The sequence below is a fragment of the Acomys minous genome, assembly GCF_964271855.1.
Source record: "Acomys minous genome assembly, chromosome: 16".
Taxonomy (NCBI): domain Eukaryota; kingdom Metazoa; phylum Chordata; class Mammalia; order Rodentia; family Muridae; genus Acomys; species Acomys minous.
The window spans coordinates 93242592-93262073 of record NC_140498.1 but is presented as its reverse complement, the minus strand read 5'-3'; the positions used below and the strand labels follow the sequence as shown (position 1 = coordinate 93262073).

General features: G+C 48.8%; 1 protein-coding gene across 4 annotated transcripts in view; it reads left to right on the top strand.

The window, feature by feature from the left end:
- Positions 1–6076: 6076 nt before the first annotated feature.
- The window catches only part of MSI1 (musashi RNA binding protein 1), an 85227-nt gene continuing 71821 nt past the window's right edge, over positions 6077–19482 (top strand). For 2 of the 4 annotated variants that reach the window (XM_084762209.1, XM_084762212.1), the window contains exon 1: positions 6077–6300. The gene's annotated coding sequence lies outside the window, so the exon portion shown is untranslated. Of the gene's footprint in view, positions 6301–11672; positions 12074–19482 lie in introns of those variants that run through there. The other 2 variants (XM_084762210.1, XM_084762211.1) reach the window with 1 other exon arrangement.

Sequence of the window (19482 nt, the reverse complement as noted above, 5' to 3'; positions counted from 1 at the left end):
GAGTGTGTGTGTGTGTGTGTGTGTGTGTGTGTGTGTGTGTGTGTATACACATGTGCATGTGCGCGTGCGTGCGTGCAGGCTCTCAGAGGCAGAAGGTGCCAGATCCCCTAAAGCTGATGTTACAAAGGGATTTGAGTTGCCACATGTGGGTACTGAGAACCAAACTGGTCCTCTGTAAAAGCAGCAAGGGCTCTTAACCACTGGGCCATCTCCCCAGGCCCTAGTAAACATCTTTTTAAAATTATGGCACCTTTTAAGAATACAGTCTTTTTTAATGTTTATTTTATGTTTATAACCGTTTGTCAGTGCGCATGCGTGTTTGTGCACCATGTGTGTGCAGTACCCATAGAGGCCAGAAGAGGGCAGTGGAATCCCTGGAACTGATTAAACCAGTTGTGAGCTGCCTTGTGGGTGCTGGGAACCAAATTCCAGTTCTTTTCAAGAGCAGTAAGTGCTCTTAACCACTTAACCATCTCCAGCCTTAGAACTGCCATAAACATAAAATGCAAAACCAAAAACTGTCCTTACCTACACAGAAACATTCATGGCAGGGGTGGAGAGATGGCTCAGTGGTTAAGAGCACTGGCTGCTCTTCCAGGGGTCCTAGGTTTCGGTCCCTCCCAGCACCCACTTGGTAGCTTACACCTACCCAGCTCCAGGGCAATCTTCTGCCCTCCCGACAGCATTGTACACGCATAGTGTGCAGACCTACACTCGGGCAAAACGCTCATGTGTACAAAATAAAATAAAATACTTGCAGAGAGCCGGGCAGTGCGGCCCACACCTTCAATCCCACTCAGGGAGGCAGAGGCAGGCTGATCTCTGTGAGTTCGAGGTCAACCTGGTCTTCAGAGCAAGCTCCAGGGCAGCCAGAGAAATCCCGTCTCAGAAAACCAACAACAACAACAACAAACCCCGAAGAAACAAACAAACAAAAACTTTGCGGGGTGTGGTGACACATTCTTTAATCCCAGCACTCAGAAGGCAGAGGCAGGGCAATCTCTGTGAGTTCAAGGCCAGCTTGGTCTATAAAGCAAGTTCCAGGCCAGCCAGGGAAGGCAACATAATAAGACTTGGTCTTAAAACAAAACAAAGCAAAACAAAAATCTGAAAATGCGTTCATGGCTTAATAGGCAATGCCGGGGGAGGGTGACTGTAAAGTATGTCTGGAGACCTCTCTAGTCCGAGAGCCTCAGACTAAGACCTTCTGCAAAGCTGGATGTGGCAACTCATTTGTAAGCCAGGAAGTCCGAAGCTAAGCAGGAATTCTTGAGTTCAGGGACTGTCAGATACTCTCCTCACGTGCGAAGCGTTGGATGACTGAATTTAGACAGCCAAGAAAAATAAGATTGTCAGTACAAAGAATGTGGAATAATTTGAGGGTTTTTTTTTTTTAATGTTTTGTCTTGTTTTTGAGACAGAGTTTCTCTGTATAGCCCTGGCTGCCCTGGAACTCACTATATAGACCAGGCTGGCCTTGGACTCACAGAAATCCAACTGCCTCTGCCTCCTGAGTGCTGGGATTACAAGCATAATTTATCACAGTTATTGAATGTGTAATATTTTGAGCATTCATCTTGTGCTTAAACCTATGTTAAGCATTTAAATTTTTCTTAAAGATTTATTTATTTATGTATAACAGTGTTCTGCCTGAATGTATGCCTGAAAGCCAGAAGAGGGCACCAGATCTCACTATAGATGGTTATGAGCCACCAGGTGGTTGCTGGGAATTGAACTCAGGTCCTCTGGAGGAGCAGGCAGTGCTCTTAACCTCTGAGCCATCTCTCCAGCCCCAAGCATTTAATATTTTTATTTTGTTTTAGGCAGGGTCTCAAGTATCCCAGGCCATCCTCAAATTCACTATGGAGGCAACTTGGGAATTGGATGTTCTTGCTCCTCCTACCCTGTTGTGCCATCCCAGATTTATTCCATGCTGAGAATCAAACCAAGAGTCATGTGTCTGGTAGGGAAGCTCTTACCAACTGAGTCGCATCCTAGCCCATTGTACATCTTACATAAATTGCTTTCCCCGACTCAGGAAATGGCCACCTTATTCCTATCATATTTGCTGTAATCCTTAGATCTCACTAATATTCCATCATCACTACACAGATAGTTAAAATCTTATTTATTTGTGTGTGTGCAGTGTCTGTGGTGTGTGTGTAGTATGTGTGTGTATAGTGTGTGTATGTGTGTGTGTGTATGTGTGTGTGTTTATGTGGTGTATATGTGTGTTAAATCTGCCACCTTGTGGGGTTTGTGGATTGAACTCAGGATGTCAGCCCTGTACACACACACACACACACACACACACACACACACACACACACCTCTACTGTGCAATCCACCAGTGGGTCAGTCCAGCCAGCTCTTCCTTCAGGTATGCACAGAATTGATCGCTTCTCTATAGCTACACTAGACCTTTTATGTTTCCTCAGAGCCTCCAGGTGCACCCTGGCCTAAGGACTTTTGTATACGCTTAGTTCTCTGCCAGAGCTCACTCCCAGATGTTGTTTTCATTGCTCCCTATTAAGCTCAGATTTTGGGGGGCGATGCGTGAATGGAGATCAGAGGGTGAGCTCTCTCTCTATGGCTTGTCACCTCATCGGCTTTTGAGAGACGGTATCACTGACACCTGTTGTTTCAGGATATTTTTGGTTTGGCTCTGTTTGAGTTGTGTTTTTTTGTTTGTTAGTTTGTTGTTGCTGCTGTTGTTTTTTTAGAAAAGGTCTCATTCTGTAGTTCAGGCTGACTTGGAACCCCCAGTGCAGCCAGGATGATTTGAAACTAAGTATGACTTGGGTGTGGTGGTGCACACCTTTAATCCCAGCACTCGGGAGGCAGAGACAGGTGGATCTCTGTGAGTTCGAGGCCAGTCTGGTCTACAAAGTGAGTCTAGGACAGCCAGGGTGACACAGAGAGACCCTGTCTCAAACCTTCCCCACCCCCAAATGAAGAGAAAAGAAAAGAAAAACTATGTAGCTCAAGTTGAACTTGAACACATGGCAATCCTCCTGTCTCAGCCTCTCAATGCTACCCATCCCCCCTGTTCTTTCAACCATTTTATCAGGGAGGCCTTCCTTGCCCATCTTTACGGCAAACAACTCCCTACACTGACACTCTATCTGCCTTCCACACCTTATCTGCTTCATCACACTTTCTGCCATCTGTTATATTAAATATTGATGGCATTGGTGTCTGCCTCCCTCCATTAGACACTGTGGGGGGCAGGGACTTGGATGTCTTTATACTGGTGTGACCCCAGCACTTGTCACATGACAGGCACTCACTGATTATGTTAATCCCCACCTAGATCCTGTTAGTAGATGGCTGTTCTCAGCGTCTGAGATAGTGGAGCCTCTGGGATGTTCAGGGAGTCACCGTAGACCTCAGTCTGTGGTAAGCGTAGGTGGGTGGGGTGGGGACACACCAGGGAGGCTGGGACCCCACCTGTCCTCTTAGCCTCCTTGCTGCACAGGGAGCACAGTACCAACCCCCAGGAGCTAACTTGATGGAGCTCTTGCTGAGTCTAGGTGTACCTCAGAGCAGGGATGGATTAGCAAAGTCAGTCATGGTAGCATGAACCTACAGCCCCAGCCCAGGGAGGCTGAGGCAGGAGGATGAGCTCAAGGGAAGTTTCAATTATGAGACACTGCGAACGCTGTAGGTTTTCGAGGGTGGGGTGGGGATAAAAAGAGGCTGTTACGTGCACACCTTCATAGAAATATCACCCTGAACTCTACGGTGCAAGTCCAGTTAATGTGAACTAAGCAAAAATAACCATTTAAAAATGTTCTGGCCTGGAGAGATGGCTCAGAGGTTAAGAGCACTGCCTGCTCTTCCAGAGGTCCTTAGTTCAATTCCCAGCAACCACATGGTGCCTCACAACCATCTATAATGAGATCTAATGTGCACTGTATATTCATAATAAATAAATCTTTTTTTAAAAGTATTCTGACTTCTGCAGAAGTATTCCAGGTTGTCCTTGAGAATGGACCGGGTCATCGAATGCCTTCTCAGGGCCACTGAGGTGGCACATTGGCACATGCTGCCTCTCTCACTGCCTTCCACCCCTAGGGACTGGCTGGTCTCTCTCTGTCCGGAGCCTCCCAAGGCTATTGCCTGGCAGGCGGGAGTCTGACGTCATCCCCTGTAACAGCTGGTCTCTGTTGTCCTGGCTTCTGGAACAAGGAGCTGGTAGGTGAATAGCTCCATAGTGGGGCAGCTCCTGATGGTGGAAGAGGGTGGTGTTGGGGAGACCCTGGCTAAGAACACTTCTGGCTTAGGAGGAACCGTATCTGGGGTATCCTGTCTGTCCTACTACAATCTCTCCCAGCTAAAAGCACTTCTTCTTCCTGGACCAATATATAGTTGTCTACCAGGAGACTAATCATGGAAGGCATTGAGGCATCTTCAGGGGGACAAGGATGTTATGACCACCACCCTCATCCCTCTGTAAGGAACTGGATCCCATGACTCCTTATGGTCCCCGAATGACCCTTCAACTGGGGACCCAACAAGTGGCCAGTCTAGAAGAAGGTACAAATAGGCGTGTTGTGTCAACCCATGTGATGGGTTCTACAGTGAGGAGACAGGACACCGTGGATACTGACATCAAGTTCAAGTCTCAGGTCTGCCACTTAGCTATGAGGTCATCTATAAGTCACCTGTGAACACCCCACTCGTGAGTTGGGGCTGTGAGGTCTTGGGGAAACTGATTAGCTGGCACTTACTGAGCCCTTCCTGCGTGAAAAGCCTATGCCTGCACCAATTCCACTGTTACAATGTTGACATCAGCGTTAGGCTGGTCCCTGTTCTGAAGATGAGGCAGCTGAGATGCTGTGTGGTCAAGGCGTTTGCCTAAGCTTCGCCCTTTATATGAGAAAGCCGGGATTCAGATCCAGGAGTTTGGCTCCGGCGTTCTCACATTAATATGCTGCATCAGAGGGTGGAAAGATGTCGGCTCAAGCCAGTAAGAGCCCGTGTGTGCTGTCCTTAACAGGACTAGAGTTTTTTTTTTAAAGATTTATTTATTAGTGTATATAAACATCCTATTGTACGTATGCCTGCATGACAGAAGAGAACATCAGATAAAATAGGGCATCAGATTCCATTATAGATGGTTGTGAGCCACCATGTGGTTGCTGGGAATTAAACTCAGGACCTTTGTATGAGCAGCCAGTGCTCTTAACCACTGAGCCATCTCTCCAGCCCAGGACTAGAGTTCTTAAATAACAAGCCTGGTGACGGCCACAGGACGCTGCAACTACACATCCAAGGCGTTGATGCCTTCTGCCACCTCACCAGCATGCATGCACATACTAAAGCAAACACACGCACACGCACACGCACACGCACACAAAGTGCCTTTTTAAAAAGTTAGAGCAGGCAAATGGCTCAGTGGTAAGATGGTTTCTGCCAAGCCTGATGACCTGAGTGTGACCACTGGGACCCACATGGTGAAGGACAGAGTCCTCAAAATTGTCCTCTGATTTTCACGTGCATGCTGTGGACACGTGTGCATGTGTGTATGCATATGTGTGTGCGCACATAAATAAATATGTGCGATTTTAAAAGCATCTTAAAAAAAAAAACACTACATCAGTAAGTCAAGGGACCTTAGCAGCATGTCTGGCAGAGTGAGAGCTCAAACTTGTGAGTTTGAGGCCAACCTAGACCACATAGCAGGTCCTTTTCTCTCGAAAGATAAACAAACAAACAAACAAATAAAGTGGGCAGGGTATGGTGGTGCACACCTTTAATCTCAGCACCAGGGACACAGAGGCAGGCAGGATCTTTGAGTTTGAGGGCAGCCTGGTCTACAGAGTGAGTCCAGGACAGCCAGGGCTACACAGAGAGACCCTGTCTCTAAAACAAAAAGAAAAACAAAAACAAAATCCTTCCACCAAAGCACAGGTTGTTAAGTTGGTACCATAATTTCTGTTGCTGTTAAATTCCGTTGGCGTGTAAGCCAAAACCCATGGAGCAAAGTGAAAACAGGAAGCGACCTGGGAAGGGGTGGGTCTTGCGCACCTGCGCCTGCAGTGCCGCTCTCTCCCAGTGGGTGGCAGGCTCCTCATACGCGGGCGCAGCCCAAGAGCCTGGCCCAGGGAAGTCCTGCCTTCGACCTTCACCCATGGCTGGCCTGGTCTCCGGTTCCTCCAAGGAGGGAGAAATGGAGGGAAGCGAAACCTAAGAAAGAAATAGAGGGAGGCCAAGCAGGCCTCAACGTCAGGGACTCTTTTTTTCGGCCTTCCTCTGAGGTTTCTCATCTCCACATCGGAACAAGAAGTCTTCAAGGTAGGCTTTGGTGGTATATGCCCCCTCCACCCCCCGCCCGCCCGCTTACCCGCTGCACCCCCCGTTATCCCAGAACCTGGGAAGCTAAGGCTGGAGAATCAAGAATTCCTGGCCAAGACGGGGATGTGATGGAACACGCCTTCAGTCCCAGAAATGGGGAGGCAGAGGCAGGTGGATCGCTGTGAGTTCGAGGCTCAGCCTGGTCTACAAAGCAAGTCCAGGACAGCCAAGGCTACACAGAGAGACCCTGTCTGGAAAAAACAAAAACAAAAAAGAAATATAAAAATAAAAAAGAAAAACCAAAAACCAAAAGAAAAACACACACACACACACACAAAACAAATAAATGAAAGTAAAAAGAGGGCTGGGGTTATAGCTCAGTGGTACAGCAATTGGCTAACATATGTGAGGCCCTAGGTTCAATCCCCAGTCCAGCAACAAACAAACAAACAAATTAGAAAAGAAGAAAAAGAAAGGAAAAGAAAAAAGGGCCTGTGATAAAGCTCAGCTGGTAAAAGTGCTTGCCTGAGCTCGCAGGGCCTGCAGCCTGTTCTTAGCACTGCGTAGGACAACCAGCTGTGGTGAGGAATGCCTGAGCTTCCAGCACTGAGGAGGGTTTACTGCTAAGGTTAGCAAATACAAGGCTAGCCTGGGCTACATGAGAGCCTGTCAGAGAGAGAGAAAGGGACCCTCATTTCCCATGAGTGGGAGGCAGATAGGAAATACTGAGATGCCCTCCCCACCACCCTCCCATCCGCACCCCCACCCTCCCACCCCCCACCCCCATCCCCCACTTTACCTTCCACACATCCCCACCCTCCCACCCCCACCCCTACCCCTCACCCCCTCAGGCCGGAACATAGGACACAGAGCAAAAGGAAGGAACTATTTCAACATAACTCAGACTGCACTTGACAGTTTTCCGTCCCTACCTGGTAGTTCCTGTGATGTTTCAGGTGGTGCTGAGCCGCCTGAAATGGGGGCTGGGACAAAAACTTGGGTCCCCTGGAAGAGCAGCATGGGCTGGGCCACTGACTCTTCAGCCTCTGGGTTGTTTGCTAGTTTCTAAGTCAGGGTCTCTCCACATAGTCCAGGCTGGCCTTGAACTTGCAATCCTGCCTCCGCCTCCTGAATTCTCTCCCTCATCTTTTTTTTTTTTAACTTTTATTTACTATCTCTGTGGAGAGAGAGAGAGAGAGAGAGAGAGAGAGAGAGAGAGAGAGAGAGAGAGAGATTGTGTGTGTGTGTGCAAGTGTGGAGGTCAGAGGACAAGTTGCAGGAGTTGGTTTCCTTCCTCCACATGGGTGTTGGGAGTGCAACTAAGGTTTGTCAAGCTTGGTGGGAAGCACCTTTAGCCAGTGAGCGCCATCTCACCACTCCCTTTCTCTCGTCAGGGATCTGGACATAAAGTGCTTGCCTTATGAACACTCAGTCCCAAGTCCAGTTCCTAGAACCCATGGAGCAGGAGGAGGGGGAGGGGGAGGGGGAGGGGGAGGAGGGGGAGGAGGGGGAGGAGGGGGAGGGGGAGGGGAGGGGGAGAGGAAGAAGAGGAAGAGGAGGGTTCGCCAGCCAGTCTAGCCTGGTGAGAGTCAGGCCTGTGAGAGGGAATGCCTAGCCCCTGAAGAAGGACACCCAGAGTTACCCTCAGGCTTCTACACACACACACACACACACACACACACACACACACACACACACGTGAGTGCACCTGCACACATGCGGGTGCACTTGCGTACACTTACAGATATGCACCTGCATACAGTACCTGCCCACACATTTGTGTATCTGCACGAGCATTCACACACACATGTACCTGCACACACACACACACACACACTCTCTCTCTCTCTTGTGCACCTGCATACACACATGTACACTTGCATACACTTACAGATGTGCACCTGCATACACACACGAGTACCTGCCCACACGCTTGTGCACCTAGATGTGTGCACACGTGCACTTACAAACACACATTCATGTGCACGTGCACACACATACAAACACACAAAATGATAGATAAGACATCATAAAATTAAGAAATGAATGAATGAATAATGGAAGCCTACCCACATCCCTGTCCTGTGTTCCAGGTTTGACTTGAACTTGTTAGATAGCTGAGGTTAATCTTGAATTTCTAACCCTCTTGCCTGCAACTCCCCCTCGCTGGCATTACAGGCATGTATCATCACTGCTGGGACACAACCTAGGTCTTCATGTATGCCAGGCAAGCATGCTACCAACTGGGCGACACCTCCCACCCTGGAGATTTCAAAGGTATTTTTGGTTTTGGTTTGATTTAGTTTGGGTTGGTTTGGTTTGGTTTTGGGTTTTCAAGACAGGGTTTCTCTGTGTAACAGTCCCAGAGTCACGTTTACAGACAGGCTGGCCTCGAACTCATAGCGATCTGCTTGCCTCTGCCTCCCGAGTGCTGGGCTTAAAGATGGGTGCCACAGAAATATTCTTTAAGAGATGCTGTGAGTGCTTGAGGGTGTGGCACACTCCTGTGACCCTGGCATCTAGAAGACCGATCTGAATAGGAGCTTAAGGTGATCTTGGCCGTGTAAAGAGTTTGAAGACATCTGCAGTTACATGAGACCCTGTGTCAAAAAAGAAAAACAAACCCAAAATCCAAAACCAAACCAACCAACCAAAACCGTAGAAATAGGAGGGCTGCAGAGATGGCTCAGTGGTTATGCCCAGTGTGGCTGCTCACAACCTGCAGCTGCTTCTAATTCCATGATATCTGTGCAAGTGGAACACATACATACATGCAGGCAAAACATTCATACATGTAAGATAAACAGACCCGAACATTTCCATAAAATAAGACCAAACAGCTGTGAGCAAGCGAACGGGATACAGAGAAAAAGACAGAGACAGAGAGAGAGAGACAGAGACACAGACACAGAGACAGAGACAGAGAGACAGAGAGGCAGAGACAGAGACACAGAGACAGAGAGACAGAGACACAGAGAGACAAACAGAATGAGCACCCATTTTACTGCCTCCCACACTCACTGCTGGTCCTCCTGATAAGAGGGAACACGTTTACTTCTGCTAGAACTAAGTGTCGTTTCTCTTTACTGATTCCTTGGGTTGTCATTTATGGACTCCCAGGGCCACTGTCACCCACTCTGTGTCTCACCCACGTTGTGTGGCGTCATCTTCCAGTTCCTTTGCCTCCCGTGTCTCTGCTTCTGCCTCGTCTCCTGAAATCTCTTGCCCCTGGGTGACTCTCAGCCGGAGTCTCCAGAGCCCCTGCCAGCATCTTTGCTGTGCATTTTGTGGTACCGCGGGAAATAGATGGCTGTATCCCACGCCCGCTTCCCTACTAGACTGCTAACCTTCAGCATCGTAGCATCGTTCTGATGGTTTTATAATGGTGCCAGTGTCATGCAGTGCTCATTCCAGCAAACTGAGGCTCCGTCCGTTTTATCATCTCACCCACCAGCCACCTCTAACCAACCAATTCCTACACCATTTTCCTTCCTGAGTGCCTCTCAGATCTCTCCAGCCCACCTCTGCTTAGTCAGGGCCGGCAGTTGTTCCCCCTGCCTGGACCATTGCAGATCGCCCTCCCTCCTGAGAGCCTTGCCCCTCTCCGATCTGCTCTCTAAACAGCAGCCATGAGGATCCTTCTAAAGTGCAGACCTGAGGGTGGTCCTCACTGCTCAGGGTGCCTCACTAGTCCTGGCTTAGCTTTCGTCATGTACCTAAAGCCATGGGCAAACCCTTTCCAACCTCAGGCCTTTGTTCATGCCATCCTCTCTGCCAAGAATCATCTTCCCTCCTCTTTCTCCTTTCCCCTCCCTCCTCCTCCTCTCCCTCCTCCTCCCCTCCCTCCTCCTCCCCTCCCTCCTCCTCCCCTCCCTCCTCCTCCCCTCCCTCCTCCTCCCCTCCCTCCTCCTCCCCTCCCTCCTCCTCCCCTTCCTCCTCTCCCCCCACCAAACCTAAGGCCTAGTGCAAGCTAGGTAAGCACCTTATCGTCCATCACTGCCTTATGAGAAGCCTGCGCGCTCCCTGAGAGGAGGGTGGTGGTTTGCTTATTTCTGCAACCCCAAAGCAAACGGCAGCCTCTCACACAAACCAGCAGTGTTGAATAGTTTAATGGAGTTTTGCTGTTCCTTTTCTTCTCGTGACAAAAGAAACTATGTCTGCCCAGTGTGGTAGCTCATACCTGTAATCTCAGCACGTGGGAGTCAGAGAAAGGATGGAGAGTTGTTTGTTTGTTTGTTTGCTTGCTTGATTTTGAGAGAAGGTCTCACTATGTAGTCTTGGCTAGCCCTAAACTCATTCTGTTGACTAGGCTGGCCTTGAAGTCACCAAAGAGCCACCTGCCTCTGCCTCCCGAGTGCTATTCATGCTCAGTTTGGGGATTGAGAGTTTTGAGTCCAGCCATGGGCTAAATATCAAGACGCTGTCTACAAAACCAAACCAAAATGGAAATAAACAAGTAAACAGAAAATTAGAAAAAAATGGCTGTGTCAAGGCTTGAATCCAGGCTGTCTAGAGATAAGGAGTCTTCCGTGGTGGCCATGAGGGGAATTCCAAGTGGGAGGCACTCCTGGACCCCTTTGCAAGAACCAGGTGCTGATGTCACCATTTCCGGTTGGCCAATGAAGAGTCCCATTTAGACTCAGTTCAAAGAAACAAAGGCTTAGCCTTGACAATGGAGACAGGGTAGAGGGTGACTACCCTCAGACCTCCACAGACCCCTTTAGTCAGCTGACAAGAGCTCGCTAATGTCGACAGTGTTCCCAGGTAGCCTGTGCTGGACGGTTTTATGTCAACTTGACCCAGTCTAGAGTCATGAAAGAGAGAGAGAGAGAGAGAGAGAAGGAGCCTCAGCTGAGGAACTGCCTCTATTAACATCAGGCTGTAGGCACACACCTGGAGGGCATGGTCTTATTTAGTGAGGGATAGGGAGGGCCCAGCCCATTGTGGGTGGGGCCATCCCTGGGCTGGTGGTCCTGGGTTCTATAAGAAAGCAGGCTGAGCAAGCCATGAGGAGCAAGCCATGAGGAGCACCCTCCATGGCCACTGCATCAGCTCCTGTCCCCCAGGTTCCTGCCCTGTTTGAGTTCCTGTCCTGACTTCCTTTTATTTATTTATTTATTTATTTATTTATTCATTTATTTATTTTGGTTTTTCGAGACAGGGTTTCTCTGTGTAACAGCTCTGGTTGTCAACCGGGTGGTAGTGCACCCACGCCTTTAATCCCAGCACTCGGGAGGCAAAGGCAGGCGGATCATTGTGAGTTCGAGGCCGGCCTGGTCTACAAAGTGAGTTCCAGGACAGCTACACAGAGAAACCCTGTCTCAAAAAACCAAAAATAAATAAATAAATAAGACCAGCAGCGCTGAGGTGAAGTCTTCCGGGAAGTGTTTCCTCAGGGTCGGCACACACAAGCTGCGCTCCAGAGGTGGCCAAGGTTATATCTTACTCTGGCAGCTGAGCCTGGTAGTGTAAGAGTCACCCAGGTGCTGCTGGTCTTGAAGGCATGAAGGGGTCATAGAGAGCAGCTGAGGCTCGGTACTGTGAGGCAGGGCTGGGGTCCCTGAAGAGAGCCCAGGAGAGGCTGTTGGTGAAGCTGCAGCCCAGTTGCAGCAGCAGACCCCAGCATTTTGGAGATGCCAGTACCATGGAATAACCACCAAGAACAGCAGCAGCAGTGGAGTGGAGCCAGCATGAGCCCAGGAGACAAGCTGTGTGAGCTGCAGAGGGCGGAGCCAGGGAAGTGACCCCGCCCCTCAGAGGAGCCCAGCAGATGGTGAGTGAGTCCCAGACTTTGGATACTGAGTTATTTACAGTTGGAGTTTGGTTTTGATTGTGCCTGTGCCCTGGTTCCTCTCTCTTAAAGCAAGAAAGTGTTTATTTATTTATTTATTTATTTTTCAGAAGGCCACAGTTGAGAAACTGAATTCGTAAAAATATTTCGCGTCCTAGGCCGGGCGTGGTGGCGCACGCCTTTAATCCCAGCACTAGGGAGGCAGAGGCATCATTGTGAGTTTGGGGCCAGCCTGGTCTACAAAAGTGAGTCTAGGACAGCTAAGGCTACCCAGAGAAACCCTGTCTCGAAATACAAAATATAGACATATTGGATCCTAAGAGAGGCTTTGGAGTTTTAAATAATCTGAATTTTAAATTGTTTGAAGTTGTAAAGACTGTGGCACTTTTAAGGCTTGGAACGTTTTACCTTTTCGTCGTATTAATATGTGCTGGGGATGAACAGGAAAGCAAAGGTTGTGGCTTAACAGTGGTGTTTGTGCGTAAAGCTGACACAAGGTCAGTTGTGCTGGCTGGTTTTATGCCCACTTAACACAAGCTAGAGTCATCAAAGAGGAGGGAACCTCAATTGAGAAAATGCCTCCTTAAAATTGGGCTGTGTAGCCGGGCACGGTGGCGCACTCCTGTAATCCCAGCATTTGGGAGGCAGAGGCAGGTGGATCGCTGTGAGTTCGAGGCCAGCCTGGTCTGCAAAGCAAGTCCACGACGGTCAAGGCTACACAGAGAAACCTTGTCTCAAAACAAAAACAAGAGTGGGCTGTGTGCAACCTGTAGGGCATTTTCTTAATTAGTGATTGATGGGGGAGGGCCCAGCCCATTTTGGGTGGGGCCATCCCTGGGCTGCTGGTCCTGGGTTCTATGAGAAAGCAGGCTGAGCAAGCCATGGGGAGCAAGCCAGCGAGCAGCGCCCTCTATGGCCTCTGCATCAGCTCCTGCCTCCAGGTTCCTTGTCCTGACTTCCCTCAGGGAAGGGCTAGGATGTGGAAGTGGGAGCTGAATAAACCCTTTCCTCCCCAGCTTGCTTTTAGTTGTGGTGTTTCCTCACAGCAATAGAAACCCTGGATAGACACAGGCCACCTTTAATCCCAGCACTTGGGAGGCAGAGGCAGGTAGAGCTCTGTGAGTTCAAAGACAGGCTGGTTTACAGAGTGAGTTCCAGGACAGTGAAGGCTACACAGAGAAACCTTGTCACAAACCCCGCCCCCCTCCAAAAAAAAAAGAAAAGAGAGAGAGAGAGGGAGGGAGGGAGAGAGAGAGAAAAAGAGGGAGGGAGGGAAGGAGGGAGAGAGAGAGAGGAAGGGAGGGAGGGAGGGAGAGGGGGGGGGAGAGAGAGAGAGAGAGAGAGAGAGAGAGAGAGAGAGAGAGCTGATTCTCTGTAGGGTATCTTTCTTTCATTTTGTTTTTTAGATGGGGATTTACTATGTAGCCTTAGCTCGCTTGGAACTCACTGTGAAGAGCAGGTTGGCCTCAGACTCACAGGGATCTGCCTCCTGAGTGCTGGGATTAAAGGCTGCAGGCCTGCGCCGTTTTCCTCCGCTTATGATGTGATGAAATGGGACGGGAAGTGTGGGTCTGGGATCAAGTGCTTGACTAACACACACAAAGAAACCGTCCCTTCTGCCTGGAGCAGCCCTAAGAATTAAATGAAATGACTTGAAAATGCTTTATTAACTACGAAGTGCTTTATAAACTGTGAGGTAATGAGCCAGTATCTGATTATGTTGACTCAAAAGAGATGAGTTAAAAATTCGACAAATAAATTCCACAATCCCTTTCTCCCTCACACTCATACACACAACACACCCACTCACACACTCACAACATACAAAACATACAAACTCACAACACATGCACCATACCTTCACACACTTACATAATCACACATTTACACACTACCACAACGCACACTTCATACTGACACACACTCTCAACACACAAGACACACTCACACACACTACACTCACACATAACACACCATCACACATACAATCACACACTTCTACATCTACACACATTCTTATACACCAGCATACATACAACATACATACTCCCACATTGATCATTAACACTCATGCACTTAGGCACACACAACACAACACAGGCGCATATAGCTTCACACACTTACACACTTACACATTAACACACACACCGTACACACCCCCACATACCACACTTACACAACACATCTTCACACATTTACACGATCACAGACGTATACACTAACACACGGCCTTACACACCAGAACATACAACATACATACTCACACACTTGTACACTAGCACTCATGCACTTATTCAGATACAACACAAACACACACAGACACACAACACAACCTCACACACTCACACACGTACACACTTACACACTAACACGCATACACACTGGCACACACAACAAACACATTCACAGGTAAAAAGCAAAACCTTTTTTCCCCCCATGTTTTATGTTTATGCATGTTGTTCTCTGTGCAGTCCTGGCTGTCCTGGAACTCGCTCTGTACACCAGGCTGGCCTCGAACTCACAGAGACCCACCTGCCTCTGCCTTCCAGTGCTGAGGTTCTTTATTGAGTTTCTCCTACTTGCACAGTGAGCCCTCTTACCCCGGGGGCCACCCTCTGCCCTCTACAGAGCATCCAGTCCCATTTACAGAAACATTCATTTTCTTTTCCCCATTGTCTCTCCTCAATCTGTCGTCTACAGTTATTACATGGTTAAATAACTACAGTGGTGGGTAACAGCACCGACTCCCTGGTTACTGGTCAGCACAGTCACTTCTGAGGTCAGCAGCTGGTCACTCTGGACCCGTCCCGTCCCATCACCTTGACATTTGTAGTACACAAAGAGACAGTGAGTTCTTTCTATTGCTTCAGTTTTTTTTCTTGACATGTATTCATTTGTGTATTTGTACATGTGTGGAGGCATACATGCCACAGGGCGCGTGTGGCGGTAAGTCCTTGTCTTCCCGTGGGTCCCAGAGTCTGACTGAGGTCATCAGCTTTGTGGCCACTGTCTGATGTCCTGAGCCGTCCTCTCCAGCCCTTGTTCTGTTCTGAGACAGGGTCTCCGGCAGTCTGAAGTGGCCACAGACTCTGTCTGTGGTTGAGGCTGACCTTGAACTCCCAGTTCTCTTGTTTCCTACCTCCCAAGTACTGGTGTGACACACGAGCGTGCACACGCACACACCACATCGTCCCCAGCTCCTGAAGTGATTTCTTACTCATATTAGCAAACTTCTACTACATAGGCGCAAAGAAAGTCTTTGCCGCGATGGTTGGGGTGACCAGAGCTGGCTGATGGTCTGCCTCCCTCCTTCCCTCCTTCCCTCCCTCCCTCCCTCCCTCCCTCCCTCCCTCCCCCTCCCTCCCTCCCTCCCTCCCCCTCCCTCCCTCCCGCCCTCCCTCATTCACTCACTTCCTTTCTTTCTTCTCTCCTTCCTCTTCCTTGGCCCCCTCCTCCTCCTCCCCTCCTTCTCTTTCAGTTTTAGGAGTTGAACCTAGGGCCTCATCCGTACTATGTGAACACTCTCCCACTAAGCTATACTCTTCAGCCCCCTTTAACATTTTCCGTTGAGAGAGGGTGTGTCTGCTTCGCCCAGGCTGGCCTTGAACGCTCCACCCTCTTGCCTCAGCCTTGCAGGTAGCTGCACTTACAGAACCAAGCCACTGTTTCTGGCTGGTCTTCTGGTACCCAGGTTACCAGCTCCAAGACTCAAATGTCCTCCTGTCTCAGGCTCCCAAGAACCTGAGAACCAGGCGCACACACCGTGGCTCTCGCCTCTCTCGTCCATTTGCACCGTTTACGGCTTCCGTGTTTTTTAGCCTATTTTAACTTTTGTGGGTTTTTTTGTTGTTTGTTCGTTTGTTTGACGGCAGGGTTTCATGTAGCCCAGGCTAGCCTCAAACTTTTACATTTTTATTTTTGTTTTTTGTTTTTCAAGACAATCTTTCTCTGTGTAGCCTTGGCTGTCCTGGACTCAATTTGTAGACCAGGCAGGTCTCAAACTCACAAAGATCCACCTGCCTCTGCCTCCCAAGTGCTGGGATTAAAGGCGTGCGCCACTGCGCCTGGCTAGCCTCAAATTTATTATGTAACCGAGGTTGACCTTGTTTCCTTGCCTTCCTTGTCTGTCCCTCAAGTGCTGGGATTATATATAGGTAGTGCTAGCACGCTCAGCTTCCAGATTTTTTTTTTCTTTACACCTTTAAAGTGGGTAAGAGATTTGCTTGGTGCTGGGAGTATCCCACTGAGTGCTTCTCAACCTGTGGGTCATCCCCTTTGGGGATCAAGTGACCCTTTCAAGAGTCACCTATGACCATCAGAAAACACAGATATTTACAGTTCATAACATTAGCAAAATTACAGTTATAAAGTATCAACAAAAATAATTTTATGAGCTGGGCACAGAGGCGCACGCCTGTAATCCCAGCACTTGGTGAGCCAGAGGCAGATGGATCCCTATGAGTTTAAAGCCAGCCTGGTCTACAAGGCAAGTCCAGGACAGCCAAGGCTACACAGAAAAACCCTGTCTTGGAAAAAGAAAAAAAATTTATGGTTGGGGGGCGTCACCCCAATGTGAGAAACTGTACTACATAGTCATGGCATTGGGAAGGTTGAGAGCCACTTCCCTAGAAGGTTTTTTGTTTCTTGTTTTTCTTTTTGCCCTTTTTTTTTTAAGACTTTAAGACTACAGGATCATATAAACTGAGTGCTAAAAAGAATTATAACAAACTCCAAATTCCAGTAATCCAGCCTTTTGTAGCGGGCTGGGCATGACACAGCGTGCCTAATTGGGATAATGACACAGGGGAAATCTTGGTGTCAGGAAGTTCCCAGTATGCCTTGGACCAGCAACAGCAACATGACCTGGGACTAGGTGAGAAATGCAAATTTGCGGCCTCCACCCTAGGCGTGCTTCCTCAGACACTTTGGAGGGGCGTGGAGCCCAGCCGTGTGTGTTCTGACAAGCCCTCTCAACACACTGGCGTGCCCTCAAGTTAACATATGTTCACATCACAGGCTTGTGTACCACTTAGAGGCCGTGTGGTCTCAGACAAGTCACTGCGTCTCTCTCTCTCTCTCTCAACCTCTTTCTTCTCCAGACAGTAAGAATGACAACAAACCCACGGGATAAAGTAATTGTGAAGATTGAAAAAGACGGTCCAGCCGGGCGTGGTGGCACACGCCTTTTATCCCAGCACAGGGGAGGCAGAGGCAGGCGGATTGCTGAGAGTTTGAGGCCACCCTGGTCTACAAAGCGAGGCTAGGACTGTTATACAGAGAAACCCTGTCTTGGAAAGAAAGAAAGAAAGAAAGAAAGAAAGAAAGAAAGAAAGAAAGAAAGAAAGAAAGACAGAAAGAGATGGCCCATGCAAAGATTAGGCACACCTAGCAGGTTCCTACCACGTGCTAGGCGTGTTGGCTTTTGGCAGGAGCTCTGTACTGGCAGCTGAATTTAGGCAATAAACATTTGAGAGAAAAGTAGAAAGACACTAGAGATTTAACGTGTTCTTGAGCAGGCATATTGACTGATCAATCTGTCTCCTAATGTGCCAAGGCAGAAGGCCCTTGGATAATCATGAGCCACTTTGCAAAGAGGGAAACTGAGGCTAAGAGACAGCTATGAAGCAGCATGGGACCTTGTACCCGACCCTGTACCCCACGGCAGCCTCAAGCAGATGCAGGCTGACTGTCTGCTCCCCAGGGCTCGCTCCCAACCATCTGCCCTGCAGAATTTGCCTGTCTCTGTCTCTTGCCTGGACTTTCCCATAGCAGTGGCAGCAGGACTGTTTTCAGGGCTCTAGAAGTCATAGGTCAGGGATGTCAGGCCTTCCCCGGGCGGGGACTGCGGCTCATTTGGTAGGATGCTTGCCTAGTGCACGCAAAGCCCGGGTTTGATTCCCCAGCATTATATGAACTGGGCACGGAGGCTCAACTTATAAAGGCAGCATGGGGAGAATGAAGGCTTCAAGGTCCGCTAGGGCTACATCCCAAGTTCAAAGCCAGCCTGAGCCCCACTGGATCTTCGCTCTAGCAAGGCTGTTCTATTGTTGGCATCTGTCTGAATATTTTAGAAAGTGAGATGCGAGATTCCAGGGAAATGGTTTTTTTGTTTGCTTGTGGGTGTTTTGTTTTTGTTTTTTGTTTGTTTGTTTTTTGTTTTTTATTTTTGTTCAAGTGGTTAAATACTTAGGCAGGAGGGTCAAGAATTCCATGCCAAGGTGGTTTGTACATGTCTTTTAATCCCACCACTCGGGAGACAGAGGCAGGCAGGTCTCTGGGGCTGTGAGACTAGCCTTTGAGGTGTTCTACATAGTGAGTTCCAGGTCAGCCAGAGTTAACGGAGTGAGGCCCTGCCTGAAAAAGAAAATAAAGTTTTATTTGTAACTGTGTGCGGGACAGGTTTGGACCAGCACGATGGCTCAGCTGGTCTGGGGCCTTGCCACCAAGCCCGATGACCCAAGTTTGATCCTTGAAACCTGCATGGTTGAAGGAGAGAACTGATCCGTACTCATACCGTGGCTTGCACGTATGTACGTGCACATGCAGCAAATAAATAATGGTTTTCAGGGTTGAGAGTGCGGCTCAGTTGGCTGTGCTAATAAGGCTTCGTCCCTTGCACTGTGTAAACTCGGCGTGGTGCACACCTGTGAGCCCAGCACTCAGGAGGCAGAAGGATCAGAGATTTCAAGGTCATCCTTGGTTACCTGGGGAATTTGAGGCTAGCCTGGGCTATGTGAGCTGGGCATAGCAGTACACACACACACACACACACACACACACACACACACAGACCCTCCTCTCCTTCCTCTCTCCCTTCCTGAACTTGGGAGGTGGAGGTAAAAAAGATCAGGAATTTAAGGCCAGCCTGGTTCACATCTCAAAAAAGCTAAATAAAACATATCCACATCGTACAAAATTGCCAAAGAACAGGCCAGGCGTTAGGGCGCTTGCCTTTAATCCTAGCACTCAGGAGGCAGAGGCAGACAGATTTCTGTGGGTTCAAGGCCAGCCTGGTCTAGTTCTAGGACAGACAGGGCTACAGAAAAACCCTGTCTCAAAAAAACAAAAACAAATCCTCAAAGAAGAACAACAACAAATCACAAATAATCAAAAAGTAAAAATGACCTAAATAAATAAGTAAAGCCAAAGTTCTTGCAGCAGTAAACTTAGAGTTCTTCCTGCCTCGAGAGGGTCCTGTGCGTCACGCAGTGTGTGCAGGCCTCTCAGCGCTGCCACAGACATTTGCCTCCAGTGCTCCTTCTCACTTGCGAGCCCTTCTTCTGTGGGTTTTCTTGGGGAAATCTTCCTTTCAAGTCTGAGCTTCTGCGTTCTTAAAATGTAACCATAATGTCCTCATTAAAAACACACACACATGGGAGGCAGAGGCAGGC